Below are 16,511 nucleotides of genomic sequence, written 5' to 3' on the forward strand. Positions count from 1 at the left end.
CAGACTGGTGTGCATGCTTTGTTTTGGTTTTGTTTTTTTGTTTTGTTTTTGAAGTAAAGCAGATTTTATTTGGAGGATCTTTGAAGGGAAGGAGGAAGAGAAAGTGGGAGAGAGTGGAGAGTAAGAGAGACAGAGTAACACGCCCAATGGAGGGGCTGGAGCAATAGCACAGCGGGTAGGGCGTTTGCCTTGCACGTGGCCGAACCCGGTTCGATTCCCAGCATCCCATATGGTCCCCTGAGCACCGCCAGGGGTGATTCCTGAGTACAGATCCAGGAGTAATACCTGTGCATCGCCAGATGTGACCCAAAAAGCAAAATAAATAAATAATAACATGCTCAACAGAGAACGCAGGCTTCTCCAAGGGTGGAGAGAGCCTGGTGTGCATGCTTTGTTCCAGGACTCCCAACCAACCCTGCCAATTATATGGTCCTCTGAGCACTGCTGGAAGCAATCCCTGAACAGCACATAGGGAGTAGCTCATGGAATGTGGCCCCCAGACAGAAATGAAACAACACAATGAACAAATCCCCAACCTGAGAATTCATGGAACCCAATCTGAGAATTTTAAGAGCCTGGTACAATCTAAGAGTTTTAAGTGCCTGGTATGGTCAGCTGGGCTGAGTGGACACAGAGGACAAAATCTGTCCATGAGCCTCAACGTGGTTAGGGGAGAAAGGAGACTCCTAAGCTCCCCAAGAGCCCGTGTCCTTGGGAACGATTACATCAGACTGGCATAGCTTAAAGACCCCTGCCTGAAGACCACGTGCTCCCTCCCATGCTCTGAATCCAGATACCCCAAAAGCCTCCCCAAAGACTTACCTGTAGAGCGCAGATGTAGGGATCTGACAACACAGGGCTCATGTTCTCCTGATAGTTCAAGGTCATTGGCAATGAACACATAGGTCTGTGGCGGAACTGATGAACACGGAGACTCTGCTGCAGGGCCCTTGTCACTCCTACCCCAGGCACTTTCACCTCCTTTTCCAGGATCCAGCCACAGAACCAAGTATTTGAAGCTCTGGGTTAGAAGAGCCAGTTCTAGAAGGATCCACCTTTCCAGGGCCTGGATTCTCTGACAAGTAGCCAGCGTCAGCCCGTGTCTTTCCTTCTGTTCTCCTGGTATGGTGATGTTCACAGTCCACACTTCACCTGCACTTTCAAACCTTGTTCTTATTAGAGTTTAGAACTCAAGATCTGCTAAGGCTATAAAACCAGACACTCTGATCTCTCACCCCTCCATCTATTTTCAGAAAGAAAGTAGTGTCAGAAAGAGGAATGACTTACTCATGGCCTTAATACATGCTAGGGGCTATCACAAACCTTTCTTAAGAAAAAGGAGTATGATGAGTGGAAGAATGGAAGGATGGGTGGGAAAAGGTGGATGGATTTGTGGGTGGGTGGGAGTGGATCAGTGGGTGAATGGATGGATGGGTGGATGGTGGCTGGCTGGATGGCTGGATGAATGGATGGTGAATGTATTTGTGGGTGAATAATGTAAGGATGGGTGGATTTGTGGAAGGACAGATAGGTGAATGTACAGATGGATAAATGAATGAATGGATTAATGGATGGGTGGATATAAGGATTGATATATGGATGGTGGTGGATAGATCTGTGGATGGATGGATGAGTGCATCTATGGGTGAGTGGGTGTATGAATTGATGGTAGATCAATTTGTGGATGATTAATGGATGGACTTGTGGGTGGGTGGGTGAGTTGATGGGCTGATGCATAGGTGTAAGGATGTATGGATAAATGGAAGAAGGGATGGTGGCTTGATCTGTGGGTAGGTGAGTGGATTTGAGGGTGGGTGAATGGATGAATGGATGGGCACATGGGTAGATGCAAGGCTGGCTGGCTGATTAGCTAGCTAAATGGCATAAGGATGGGTGAGTGTACGGATACATGGATGGATAGGTGCTTGGTGAATGGATAAATGGATGGATGGATAGCTGGGAGGTTGGGTGGGTGCATGGATGGATGGGTGGGTGGGTTAGTGGATTGATGGATGGGTGGGTGGGTGGATGGATGGATGGGTGAGTGGGTTAGTGGATTGATGGATGGGTGGGTGGATGGATGGATGGATGGATGGATGGATGGATGGATGGATGAGTGGGTGTATGGATGGATGGGTGGGTGGGTGGATAGTTAAGGAGATAAAACACATGTCTAACACATAGAAGACCCTCCCTGAGTTTGATTTCAAGTACTCCACATCTGCCTGAGCATCTCTGGTGCAGTCCTCAAGGCCCCCAGTACTAGTGTAGTCCCCGATGTACCTAAGCACAGCTGGACCAATCACTGCTGGAACAAGATTGGCCAAGATCTACCAGGAGTGGCCACATGTCCCTGAGCACTTCCAAGTGTGATACTGTGTTTTGTTTTTTTTTAGAAAACCAACCTGAGGAACTATTCAGAGATACCTCCTGAGCGATCCTCAGAGTTCAGCAGCTTAGCTGGAGCCCCCACATTTCGACAGCAGTAAGGAACTGACTCAACACCACACCCATGACTGACCAACCTCCCTTTTCTCTCTCACAGTCCCCATTTTCTCACTCCTGCCTCAACGGAATCATTACCACACCACCCCTCCCCCGCCCCCTGGAATAGGCCAGCACTCAAATGTCAGACTCTTATTTGGGAGATGCAATTTAAGACTCTGGACATACTGTTCTTCTCTTCCCCTGAGAAGAAAAGTTGTTTATTCACGTACGTAAACATTCCTCCTTTCTAGACAAGAAATTCAAGACACTTCCCCAAATGCACAAGACAATAATTGACACTGCAGCTGAGAGATGTCAGCCTACAGGACAATTCTCAATTATGGGCCTGCAGAATCCCTGAGCTGGAAGAACTCTTTGAATCATCAAATTCAGTGTTCTTAACTTTTATTACCCCACCCAAGGGCCATTGTAGATGTTGTTTATTCCTAAGAACTTCTTTCATTAAATCTTTTTTTAACTCCATTTTTCATAAAGTTATTCACAATAATTGATTGCATTCAATTTTGACACATTCCCATCACCATTATTTCTAATTTTCCCACCACCATTCAAGAATGCCCCACAGACAGATGCTACATAATTTATTTTGCATTGCTTGTTACAAATAACATGAAATGTCGTGTGGCCGCTTTTGTGGCCATGTGCTTCTGTAACTCTAAACTTTTAAATAATTTGGGACCAGAGACATTTCTGCAGTGAACTCTCGGTTCTGAGATTCATTTGTGAGTCTCTGGATCATGGCTTTTAATGTGCTTAGATGACACTCAGAGCAGTTCATAGGCATGACAGCCAGGACGCTGAAGGGGCAGGGAGATGGGAAGGAGCTACCCATCCCTGATCCCTGAGGCCTGGAGTTTTCAGTCGCTGGTCCCACATATCTGGGTTTTCCACTGGGTTCTGGAGGTTTGTGGCTGCCAGGATTCATATGGGGCAGGTGGAAGGATGACGCCTGCTCCTGTCAGAGGCACCCCAGGGAAATCAGCCTGGCACGAGGTGCAGAATATCTCTGGGTGAGCTCCTCGGTTCTGAGATTCATTTGTGAGTCCTCATTAAATATTTTTATTTGAGGCAGTGGGTGATTTTCACACAGTGCTCTGGAGTCCCTCCCAGTTATTCTGGACCACTCTTGTGGCAGTCAACTCCAGGCATCACCAATTGGGTCTCAGGGGACCACGTGGTGCTAGGGACCAAACCCAGGTGGGTTGCATGTAACACATATGCCTTAACCCCTGTACTATCTCTCAGACCTCTTTAATCAAATCTTAATGTTACATAGATATTTTGTATCTATTTACTCATTATAAATGCTTATGCATTCACACACACTTGGCTAGATATTTTTTCAGATGGTGGTTTTTTGTTTTTGTTTTTTTACTTTTTAGTACTTGAAAATTACTGCTGATTAAATAACTTAATAGAATGAAAGAGTAACCTCTCAATGACTTCGATTCGATTCACAAAGTCCAAGTCACCCATAGAACTGTGTAATGAACACACACGAGACTCATAAGGCAGTCAGTAGTAATACATGATACCCTCTCACGTGATAAGAATTTTTGATGGAGCAAGAGATCAAAAGAAAGTCCTCTGATCACAACCTCGTGACTCCAGCCTTGTAGCAGAGGACTTGCATGCATTTTGTGTATCTTCTGTGAACCACATGCATGGTGTTTATGTGATACTGAAGAATATCCAAGGAGAGAAATAACCACCGAGAAATGAGATTGTGCCTGATAGGGCTGAGTCTTAGGGATCACAAATCAGGGTAATATCCCCAAATATTTCACCTCTCAAGGATCGTCCCCCTCTTGTTGTAATAAGTAAGCCTCATTTAGTCCAATTCCATCTTTTTTTTTTTGCTTTTTGGGTCACACCCAGCGATATTCAGGGGTTACTCCTGGCTTTGCACTCAAGAATTACTCTTGGCGGTGCTTGGGGGACCATGTGGGATGCGGGGGATCGAACCCGGGTCGGCCTCGTGCAAGGCAAACTCCCTACCCGCTTCAATTCCATCTTTTAAGTAAAGGGTGGGGGTGCAAAGAGATAGTACAGCAAGGAGGGCGTTTACCTTGCATGCAGCAGACCCAAGTCCAATCCTCAGCGGCACCTCATACAGTCCCCTGAGACCCTTCAAAAGTGATCCATGAGCACACTGCCAGGAGTAAGGCCTGAGAATGGGCAGGTGTTGCCCCCAAACAAACAAACAAACAAACACAAAGGGTAGGGTTGTTGGGTCATACCCTGCCATGAAGAGCTTAATCCTGGCTCTGTATCCAGGAATGACCCCTGGCGGTACTTAGGGGAGCATATGTGGGGATGGGGATTTGAAGCAGGGTCATGGCCACTACAGCCACAGGCAAGGCAAGTGCCTCACCCCCTGTGCTATATCTCTCTAGGCTCCCAATTCCATTTATAGACTGAGAGCGGGCGGGGGGACATCACACCATGGGGCCCAGCAATTCCAATATACATGAATAAAAACCTGCATTTCCTATTCCCAATGCAGATCCCATTCTGATATCAATCATGAGTCTAGCTTACTCTTCAACATGACGGTGTAGGGTGGGTTTGGGCCAAACCCAGCAATGCTCAGGGCTTACTCCTGGAAGGGATTAGAGGGGCCTATGTGGTGCCGGGGATCAAATCCAAGTTGACTATGTGCAAGGAAAGTGCCTTCTCTGTGTCTTATTTCTTGGGCCCAATATTTTTTAAACTGGTACCAGGACTTGATCCAGGACCTCACCCATGTGATACTTGAGCTTTATCACTGAACCACCACCCTGGTCTCAATGGCCAGAATAACTTGTGTTGGGCTCAACCAGTCTTGGACCTCTCTGGCCCTCCACTGGGTTGGGGGGAGACATCTTTTTGCTGTAGAATGCACCAGGATGATTAAACTGTGTTTCTGTCCTTTCCCGACACACTTTCCACTGGGGGCATATAAAAGGAGAGAGCTAATTATATGATAGCAATTACCTGGAAATTATATGTTTATGGGTCTTGCACTAGCAGATACTACTATTTCTGAACTTTTCATTGTTCTGCTCAGCGGCAGGAATATCACTGTCTCTTCTCTGATTCTCATGATTGGTCGCAGTCGCCTCTTTAACCGGAGCCTCTGCTGGGCAGGGAAGGGCCACTGTTGACGCAACCCAAGCAGGAAGCACCCGGAAGTCTCCGTCACTCGCCCACGTTCACACGCACCCCACTTCTTGATAGGAGCCTTTAATAATAAAGTGCCTTGCATCCTCTGGTCTAAATGGAGCACATTCCTCTCTTTGCCCTTGGATACTAGGAATAATATCCAATAAGAAGGGGCCTCATCTGCCACCAGATATATTTATCTACCCTTCAATTATGTGCCTTGGTTAATTGTCCCTTTTCCACTAGCTCTTCTTATGACACAGACATCCTGAGCCTTGCCTATAATTACAGGGAGAAAATATTCCTATGGGTTTCCAAGGGAAGGCTAAGCTGGGTCAGACACCTAAAGGTGGAAGGTCAAGGAGCAAGGGTCAGTGTGGGTTTAGTTTCAGTGAGTTCGTTTTCCGGGGTTATGAGTGTTTTCTGCCGTTTGAGGGTTCTTGCCTGGCATTGCACAATGACTTCTTTCGTCCATTGTTACTCTGGTTACAATTAAGACGGATAAATGACATCTGCTGAGGATATTACAGTTTATAAACTGCCACTTACACCAAGTACTTCACTTACCTTCTCCATAGAAGCTGAGAGCCATGAGATAATGTGGCATCATTCACCCAGAGTGCCCGGACTAAGCTCCTTCAGTCTTACTTGGATTTTGGGTTAGGTAATAAATCAACAGATAACATGAATGGCTCCAGTTGTCTTTTATTCTCAGTACTATCTCAGCAAACTATTGAGCGTATCCTGCCCACACGGCAGAGCCTGGCAAGCTACCTGTGGAGTATTTGATATGCCAAAAAGAATAACAAGTCTCACAATGGAGGCGTTACTGGTGCTCACTCGAGCAAATCAATGAACAATGGGACGACAGTGCCACAATGCTACTGTCTCAGCACCTCATAGAAAGTCCAACACATGAAAGGGTGGAGGAATGTTTATTAAGAGTCAACTGCCTTGAACATGGCCAACCTAGTTTGATCCCCAGCACCCCACAGGGTCCTTCAGGTCCCACCACGACGGATCCCTGAGCACAGAGTTAGGACTAAATCCTGAGCATCTCCACACAAAAAAAAGTGAATGCATGCTAGGTTGGGGAGATGTTCAAAGGACTGGAGCACATGTTTTTCATTCTAGAGGCTGGGGTTTGATCCCATCACCATATGGGGCCTCAATTAGGAATGACTCCAAGTCGCTGGACTAGCTCCTGAGTACCACCAGGTGTGCTCACCTCCAGAAATAGATAACCAGTGAGGGAACGCATACATCTTGCCCAGAAATTGTTGAGATCATTGTTCATTCATAGATCTACACAGCAGACATTCACACTCCTACTCTTGCTGATTATGCCTACTTGAACATACTTCTGCGTATCCAAATATGTCCAGCAACTTTGGCATAAATTCATTCCCCACCCCTTGCCCGAATTCTGACTTAGAGACACCCCTGCCCCCTTTGGGATCACTCACCCATAGGGATTCATTCCTTCTTTTTCTGAACTCCTCCTGCCCTTCTCGCCCAAAGCATTGCTCAGCACACTTAGCCTTGACCTGAGGTTGGAAGCCAGTTTATCACCTTCCCAACCACCCCCCTTTAGCAGACGGCGAAACTAACTTAAAGAGGGAAACAGCCTTGCTCAGACAGGCCAGTGAGCCAATGGCAGAGTTTCGGCCAGAATGTAGGTCTTCTGACGAGCCATCCCGTGAGCTTCCACTACAAACCAAGAAGAGGGAACAGGTTTCCTACCGATTGTTTTTGTGGTACCCGGGATTGAGCCCAGAGGCTCACAGAAGTGTGTTCACTACCTCTGAACCACATACTCAGCCTTCGTCTTAATTGTTGACCAAGCTGTGTGTGTGTGGGGTGGGGGGAGAGGGAAGGGGTCTGTAGGGTGAGGCCCAAAGCAGGTTTATAGAGGAGCCTAGCTGTCCTGGTGGGGACAGAGTTCTATGATCGTTTCATCATGCCTGTCAGGCCGTGGGAAGGAGTGTGTGGGATGCACAGCTGCTCACATTGCAACATCTGAGAACTCCAGTTACCCTGACCCAATCTTCCAGCTGCGGATGCCAGCTTTGCCCCCACTCCACCAATTTCAGATAATTGATTCGCTCCCTTTTGCTTGCACTGAAAAGAACCATCTGAAGACCAGTCCCAGCTCCAGTCAGGCTGGAAATTAGAAATGGTGTGACCTCTTCCTCCTCGCTCTCTCGTTCCATCCCCAGAGACAGTTTCAAAGCTTGATGCTATGTTGGTATAATTAGAAGAGAACTCTTTCTAGAAGCTCAGTAATGGAATTTTAAAATTATGACAGAGCCAGGGAAGCCTATTTCAACACAGGAAAGAAGTTTCAGGAAAAGATGAAGCTTCTGCCAGTAATAATGTGCAGGACCAATTCCACTGAATAGAGCAGGTTTGTTTGCAAATTAGGGGTCAATTAGGAAATTAACCCAATGGGCTAGGAAGAGTGACTGCAAGTATATGCAGAGGGGCAACATGGATCATGTAAATAAGTGAATCCAACCAGATGGAAGACACCAGGGCACATTGGGGACTGTGCCTAATTAGAAGAAGCTCAAACTCTTAGATATTAAAAAGCAAAACAACATCCACAGGGGCCAGCTCAATGGACAGTGGCCAGGCTTTGCAAGAGGCCCAGCTTTGATCTGGGATGCTAGGAGCAACCCACAAGTACAAGGTCTCAGGTAACCTCTGCACATTGCTGCATGTGGTACCCAAACCAAAATAATAACAACAACAAAAACAGTCACAAGTCCCTACCCCTAGTCCAGTGATGTCTGCAAGACTCATTTTGCCTTAGGGCCCTAAGTTGGAAACTGCCCATTAAAGCTATGTGCCATCATCATCATCATCCCATTGATCGTCCAATTTCACAAGCAGTTTCAGTACTGTCTCCATTCGACCTAGCCCTGACATTTTAGAAGCCTCTTTTACTCTTCCTTCCCAACAGTGCCGCATGGAGGCTCTTTCAGGGTCAGGAAAGGAGACCCATCATTGTTACTGGTTTTGGAATATGAATACGACACGGGGAGCTTGCTAGGCTCACCCATGGGGGCAGGAAACTCTCGGTAGCTTGCCAGGTTCTCCAAAGGGGAAAATTAGGCTATAAGATGCGCTTCCAGGATCTTAGTCTTATAGTCTCTGGATGTTGGCCTTTGGTGGGATTACATGGCGCCAGGGGCAGTTTCTGGGTGTGACTGCCTAGATACTGGAAAATGGGGGATCTGGGCGGAAGAGGACCAGTCCTTATCTGAGCAGACTTGGAGATCTTGGCCCTGGGTCCCACACACCTGGGTTCCTCTGCCGGTTCCTTCATGCATGAGGCTCGTCTGAACATGTGGAGAGGGGCCTTGAGCATGGCTGTGGCTGGGTTCCGGAGGTCCTCGGCCGCAGGGCCTCTGCTGGGGGTGGGAAGGGAAATACAACCCACCCCCTCCTAGGGGCCCCGCTGAAGACAGCCAGGCATGGGGGCAAGAGACTGTGTCACTGTCTTCTGGGAGTTTGGTCTTATAGTCCCTTGATGTTGGCCGTTGTGTGTATCTGCTATATGTATCTGCTATAATAGCGATCACCCACCAAGCAATTAGAAAAAGCATCAGAGCTGATACTCAAAGAATTGAGAGGGTAAGGGGGTGGTTCTAGGAGGTAATTATTTTTAGTTTATTTTGGCAGAGGGGCTCCAGCTTCCCTCCCAACCCCGAGCAGAGCTCCTGGTGGCCGAAGACCACCGGAACCTAGCCACAGCCATACTCGAGGCCCCTCTCCACATGTTTGGACAGGCTTCACGCATGAAGGTACTGGCAGAGGAACCCAGGTGTGTGTAATCCCACCAACGGCCAACATCCAGAGACTTAAAAGCAAGCTCCCAGAGAGAGCAATGCAGAGTCTCTTGCCCGCATGCCTGGCTGTCTTCCCTGGGGCCCCTCGAAGGGGATGGGCTCCAGCTTCCCTCCCCACCCCAAGCAGAGCTCCTGGCAGCCGAAGACCACCGGAACCTAGCCACAGCCATGCTTGAGGCCCCTCTCCACATGTTCGGACAGACCTCACGCATGAAGGTACCGGCAGAGGAACCCAGGTGTGTGTAATACCACCAACAGCCAACATCCAGAGACTTAAAAGCGAGCTGCCAGAAGCGATATATGTAGCCTACTTCTCCCTCTGGGAGAAACTGGCAATCTTCTGAGAGTTTCCTGCCCAAATGGGACAGTCTTGCAAGCTTCCCATGGTGTATTCACATGCTAAAGCCAGTAACAAGCTGGATCTCATTCCCCTGACCCTGAAAGAGCCTCCAGTGCAACATCATTGGGTAGGCCGAGTCAAGAGAGACTTCTAAGATCTCAGGGAAAGGACGAATGGAGAGGTTACTGAGCCCGCTTGAGAAATTGACAATTAATGGGATTTCGTGATTTGTGTGATTCATGATTGTTTATTTTGCTCAAGGCTTTGAGGGATTGTATGTGGTGCCTAGGGCTGGAGCAACAGCACAGCGGGTAGTGCATTTGCTTTGCATGCGGCCGACCCATGTTCGATTCCTCCGCCCCTCTTGGAGACCCCAGCAAGCTACTGAGAGTATCTCACCCGAATGGCAGAGCCTAGCTCTCTACCCATGGTGTATTCAATATGCCAAAAACAGTAACAACAAGTCTCACAATGGAGATGTTACTGGTCCCACTCAAGCAAATGGATGAGCAACGGGATGACAGTAATACAGTGATACAGTGAAATATGGTGCCGGGGAATTGAATCCAGGTAGGTCACATGCAAGGTAAGTACCCTACCCATTGGACTACATATCTGGCCCTGCGAGGAAAGATTTTAAAGGAAAGTGCCAAGGCCTTCCCCGACCTGTGTGACTATTTTGTGGAATAGATTGCCATCACTGTCTGGCTATCATTCCAGATTTAAGGAATTTGGTTGCTGGGGTAAAAACCAACTTGGGAAAAAGAAATCCAAGCCTGATGCTTGAAGGTGGATGTTGCCCCCTCCCTCCCCCTAAAAAAAAGTGGGAGCAGGAGCAATGCAGGGTGGAAAGATTTGAAAGGCAGAGGTGGAAAAGGACGAAGCTGTGTCAGAGGTCCAGGCAGGAGGCTGGAACACAAAGTCAGGTGCGAGGGACACTCTGGCTTGCAACTGCCACAGACCTTCCAGGAAGGAATTTGGCTTAGCACTCTCCCATGGGGACATGCTTAGTCCCTTTCCTGGGCATGCTTAGTCCATCTTGTTAACTGTAGGATAACATAGCCTCAGTAGTTTAGGTTTATTGTGTTACTCCCATTACAGTGTTCCTATTCCTCTTTGTTTATTTGTAGCTTCTTTCTTAGTGTTCTGTTGACTTGTAAATAATGTTTTTCTCTTCTCCTTGAGTCCTTTGCATAGTTTATTCAGAGCAAGTCCTTTTTGTATGGACACAGGAAGACTTAACAAATGTTATGCTTTTGTAACCTGGGAGTCATTTGACTCTACATGATATTTTCCTCCAGGGCATCTGTTCTCTTGACCTAAGCCTCAGCTGCCCTTACTTCCTAGCACCCCCAAAGCACGGTCCCGACGTGGGACAAGAAGGACCCAGGGCAAGCGTTGAGTTGTGTGCTACCCTGGCATCGAGATGGGCCTGGCCAAAGTGCCTAATGCTTAACTATAAGTTAAGAGCTTGATCATGACAAATGCTGTCGTGATCCAAACAGTGATACTAGATTTGGACCCTGCTAGGGTGAGGAATGATTAATCTGGCCTGAGTGCTGTGGTCTGAGCCTGTGGCAAGATGTTGCCAGGAGAGCTGCCTTGCAAGCCTCAATGTATCCCTTGCTATGTCCATACAAAAATAACTAGTATTGAGATGTTAATAAGTTCCTGGACTAAGGAAAAGAAAAAAACCTTAAGAGTGAGGAAGGGCTTTGGAGTGCCCTGCCCTCAGGAAGGGCTTTCTTATGTTGATTTGGCTACCTGGCTGGGTGTAGCCTAGAGGGCAAGGTGGGAGAGACAAGGAGGAGGAGAGAGAGAAGCCAGAGAGGGAAAGAAGCAGAGTTGAGCAGTAGATGCAGAGAGAGGCTGGAGCTGGGAGTGCGGGAGATGAGAAAGCTTGAAGATTGAATAAACGGTAACTAATCAGCAACCAGCTTGGTCCTCGTTCTTCCTTCGCCTGTCCTTGACCACCGGCCGTCCCGATCCAGTCCACACACTGCGGTTCCAGAGCACCGAACGCGGGTGGTGAGACAGAGCCGCCCGGAGAGCCCAAGAGTGCACTCGCCCCCCCTCGGTGTTCTTTAGTTTTTTACAGTTAACTGACCTCCTAGTTCAACCCCCCATGAGGTACCCTGGCAGGGGCATGAGGAAGATGATTTTTGGCCCAGTGTTTGGAGAATAGTCTGTTCTTTGGGGAATCCACTCCAATGGGGCTCCAGGAGGCCCAGCGGCTGTTGAGGAAACATGCTTAGCCTTGGGGTGTCCCTGCCACACAACCCCTTCCTTTCTGCCCCCAGCTTGAGACCGTCACCCGGCCAGGGTCTGAGTCCTTCACACAATCTCCTCATGCCCTTCATCCATCTCTCAAGCAGCCACCCTCCCCCTGTGGCCCTCACGGGCATGGCCACACCATGTGAGCAACAGCCACGAACAGCTCAGGTCCGGCAGGCCCACGGGAGTCTGCGCTGTCTGGATGGTGGATGGGCTCGAGGGCACACACAGAGATGTGCTTCCACAGGGTACCAGGCCACAGTGACCAATCAGGCACCCAGGGGGTCCCAGATGGGGCTCTGCAGTGAGAACCAGCCTGAGTTGCGTGGTCCTGTGCGCTGTGGAGCCCTCCTTTGGCTCTGGAGGTGGGCTTTTGTGTTTTTTTCCTTTTTGATTCATACCTGGAGATGGACAGGGGTTACTCCTGGATCATGCACTCAGGAATCACTCCTGGCAGTGCTCAGGGGACCATATTGGATGCTGGGAGTTGAACCCCGGTCGGCCACGTGCAAGGCAAACGCCCTACTTGCTGAGCTATCGCTCCAGCCCCTGGAGGTGGGCTTTTGGGCTTACTCTTTTTGGGGGGAGTCGAGGAAAGGGTCTGGGGCATGGCCAGCTGTGCTCAGGGATCACTCCTGGAGGAAACTGTGGGACCTAGTGGGGTGCTGGACTGAGCCTGAGTGGGCCTGCCGTACTCTCTTAGCTTTTGGGACTGGGTTTCACTTTCCGGTCGGCGGCCAGAGAGATCACACAGGGGTTTGAAGGTGCTTGTCTCGCACGCCATTGGCCCAGGCACAGCATGTGAGTCCCCCAGGCACTGTCAGGAGTGGCCCCAGAGCCCAAAGCCAGCAGCCACAGCCCCTGAGGGTTGGCCCAAAGCACTGTGAGGGGCCCCTGCCCTCCCCCACCCCCCGGCACCCAACAAAAATAATCTGTTAAGGGGATGGGGCAACCGATCTCAGTCTCTGACTCCCAGGGCCCCCCCAGATCTCCATCCCTGGGGAGCAGTCCTGCACCTCCCGTCGTCTCCCCCACTTCTGTGCTCTAATGTGTCCTTTTGTATATCTCAGTCTTTCTCCCAAACCCCCTGCTCTGGACTGTGAGTGGCTAGAGGTTCAAAATATGGCAGGCAGAGAGAGAGAGAGAGAGAGAGAGAGAGAGAGAGAGAGAGAGAGAGAGAGAGAGAGAGAGAGAAAGGGGGGAGGGGACATACCTGACAGGGCTCAGGGCTTACTCCTGGCTTTGTGCTCAGGGATCACTCCTGGCAAGGCTCAGGAGACCATATGTGGAGTCAGGGACCAAACCTGAGTCAGCTGTACGCCAGGCCAGTGCCCTCCCCGCTGTACTGTCACTCTAGTCCCTGAAACGTATTTTATAGCTTTCCAGTCAGAGTTCAAAGGGCTAGTCTGCATGCCCTGCATGTAGGAGGCCGAAACTCGGTCCCTGGCACCGCATCATACTTCAGAGTCCCCAGAGCACTGTTAGGGGTGACCCCCAAGCACAGAGCCCGGAGTACCCAGCCCCCTACGACCCAGCACTATTGGCTGTGGCCTAAAAATCAAAGGGTGTGCTTTCGTAAGTGGATACATGGATACATTATATTGGTCATCTTTTAAAGTGCCGCAAATGATATCGGACGTCAGTGATCACATAGAAAATCATTTTTTTTTATCATTCCTTACTTCCATATCAAGCCTCCCAAGAGGAGAGAAAATGAGTCCAAACCCAACGAAGTCAAAGGAACATTTTTCCTTTTTTCCCTTGTATTTTCCGAACACTCTTCCTCATGGATAAGACAAGGATGCTTGCCCATGTTGGTGCCAGCAGGTAAAATCAGAAATCTGTCCTCCAACTCTACATTTCAAACTTCATCTAAAATTGCCCGTGGTTCGTTCCTCTTGCCTCACATTTCATCTGTGCTGTTTCCTCTTTTCTTACGTCTACAGGTTGTGAGTTAGAATAATAGAGGCCAGATCAAATCACCCCGAGCCATTTGCAGCTCTGGAAGCTGGCACCAAGCTGTCAGGAGCTGGCTGACTGCCACCCAAGGAGGAAACGTTCTTCCCTGTTGCCAGCCTTATCAGAACTCAGAGCCAAAATCGTCGGAAAACCATGCTACCCGCCCAAGCACCCGAGCCCTCCCGGACGGTTCCAGAGGTGAAGATTCTCATCTAGCGAGGAGCCCAGCCTTGGCACTCTAAATCCCTCTTGTGTTTTCTCACTGGATTATGCCTGTAAACTGAGCTCCGGGTTGTGAAATGCTGACACAGATACTCACCTGCTGCATGGCTGAGGTTCCCTTGTCATCGCTGCCAGCCACGCATGCTGACTGCGTGCTTGCCTGCCCCGTACTGAGTCCATCAGGATGGTGCTCCTGAGATAATGATCCCACACACCCTGTTTTTCACTGCAGAAATATTTTGTGTATGTGTGGGGTGGGGGGAGGGTGCACTGGGGTGTTGAGGACCGGGAAGAAGAGAAACACAACTTAGAAAAAGTGGCTGCTCATCTCTTTCAAGTATCTTCTCTCTCTCTCTCAGGGGCTGACTCTGATGACTTAGCTCTGATCATCCCGTTTATTGGAATGTGCCAGTTGTCTTTCTTTATTTCTCTTATTTGGTTTTGTTTTGGAGCCACACCTGATGGTGCTCCTAGCTCTGCACCCACAAATCACTCCTGGTGAAAGTTGGGGAACCATGTGGGATGCTAAGAATTGAACCCTGGGTCGGCTGTGTACAAGAAAAAGGCCCTTTCCGCTATGAGGTGTCTTCCTGATCCAGAGGAGGGGACAGATGGATTTAAATTTTTTAAGTGTTGAGAAGGGCTGGAGAGATAGCACAGTGGTAGGGCATTCACCTTTCACGTGGACGACCCATGTTCGATTCTTCCGCCCCTCTCGGAGAGCCCGGCAAGCTACCGAGAGTATGGAGCCCACACGGCAGAGCCTGGCAAGCTACCCGTGGCGTATTGGATGTGCCAAAAACAGTAACAAATAAATCTCACAATTGAGAGATGTTACTGGTGCCTGCTCGAACAAATCGATGAGCAACGGGATGACAGTGATACAGTGAAGTGTTGAGAAGACGGAGCGGGAAGCACATCTTTCCTCCAGCAACTGATCATCCCTTCCTAGTCCCCAGTGCTGGTGAGCCCCAATCATGTGCCCAGGGACTGGGCTGTTAGCTCAGAGCAGGGAGAGCGGTTGCCTTTCACATGCCCGACCCAGGTTTAATTCCTGGCACCCCAGATGGTCTCCTGAGCACTGCCGGGAGTATTTTCTGACTGCAGTCAGGAATAAGCCTTGAGTACCGCTGGGTGTGGCCCCAAAACAAAATAACCGCATCCACGCCTGCGCTGGGGAGGAAACAGAGACCATGGCAGCACAGTTGGGATGGCAAGTCTGGTCCGATGGCCCTGGGTTCACATCCTCATCCTGTGCTGAGTAGCAAGACTTTCACAAGTGCTGTTGTAACAGCGCTTCTATTCCTGCCCAGGGTACGCTGCCAACACCCACCCACAGCTGCTGGAGGAACTGAAGGAGAAGGGGGTGTGCTTTGCTAGGTACAGCTGCAGGCACTGGTTTCTCACTGGAGAAGTGCCCATGGAGAGTCTTGAAGGCAGGAGTGAAGAAAGGAGGCCCTAGGGGACTAGCGCCCAGCCGAGTCCTGCAGGCCATCTGCCTGTTGGTTAAAGCCAATCTTAGATTCTTCTAATGTGATTTGGTTTGGGGCTACACCTGGAGATGCCAGGGCTTACTCCTGGCTCTGCACTCAGAGATCACTCCCGGCAGGATCCTGAGTGATGTTGGGATGGAACCCAGGTCGGCGAGTGCAAAGCAAGCACCCTCCCTGCAGTCCTATCACTCCAGCTCCTCCTATGTGATGTTTAAGTCCACTGCGAATGTGTGACTGTCAAAAGAGGGGGCTGGAGAGGTAGTACAGTGAGTAGGGCACTTGCCTTGCATGTGGCCAACCTGGGTTCCATCCCAGAATTCCTATCTGGTTCTCCGAGCCCTCCAGGAGGGATTCCTGAATGCAAGCCCAGAGCTAGCCCTGAGAAGCCCTAGATGTGACTCCAAAGCCAAAATAATAATAAATGTTGGAAGAGTGTGTGAGAGCAAATACAGCGGGGGAGGGGATGACCTTGCATGCAACTGACCCTGTTCAGTCATCAACATCACATATGGCCCCCTAAGCACCATCAGGAGTGATCCCTGAGCACAATGTCACGAGTCAGCTCTGAGCATTGGCAGATGTGGCACACACAAAAAAATCTTTCTCTTTTTCTGTGAGCCTGCAGGGTCTGACCTGATGATCTGCTTGAAATAACCCACATACCAGTGTCACATCTTGAACTGTGTATCCCGAAACCTTGGGGCACCGACTCTCCCC

This window comes from Sorex araneus, chromosome 2 (genome assembly GCF_027595985.1).
Source record: "Sorex araneus isolate mSorAra2 chromosome 2, mSorAra2.pri, whole genome shotgun sequence".
Lineage (NCBI taxonomy): Eukaryota > Metazoa > Chordata > Mammalia > Eulipotyphla > Soricidae > Sorex > Sorex araneus.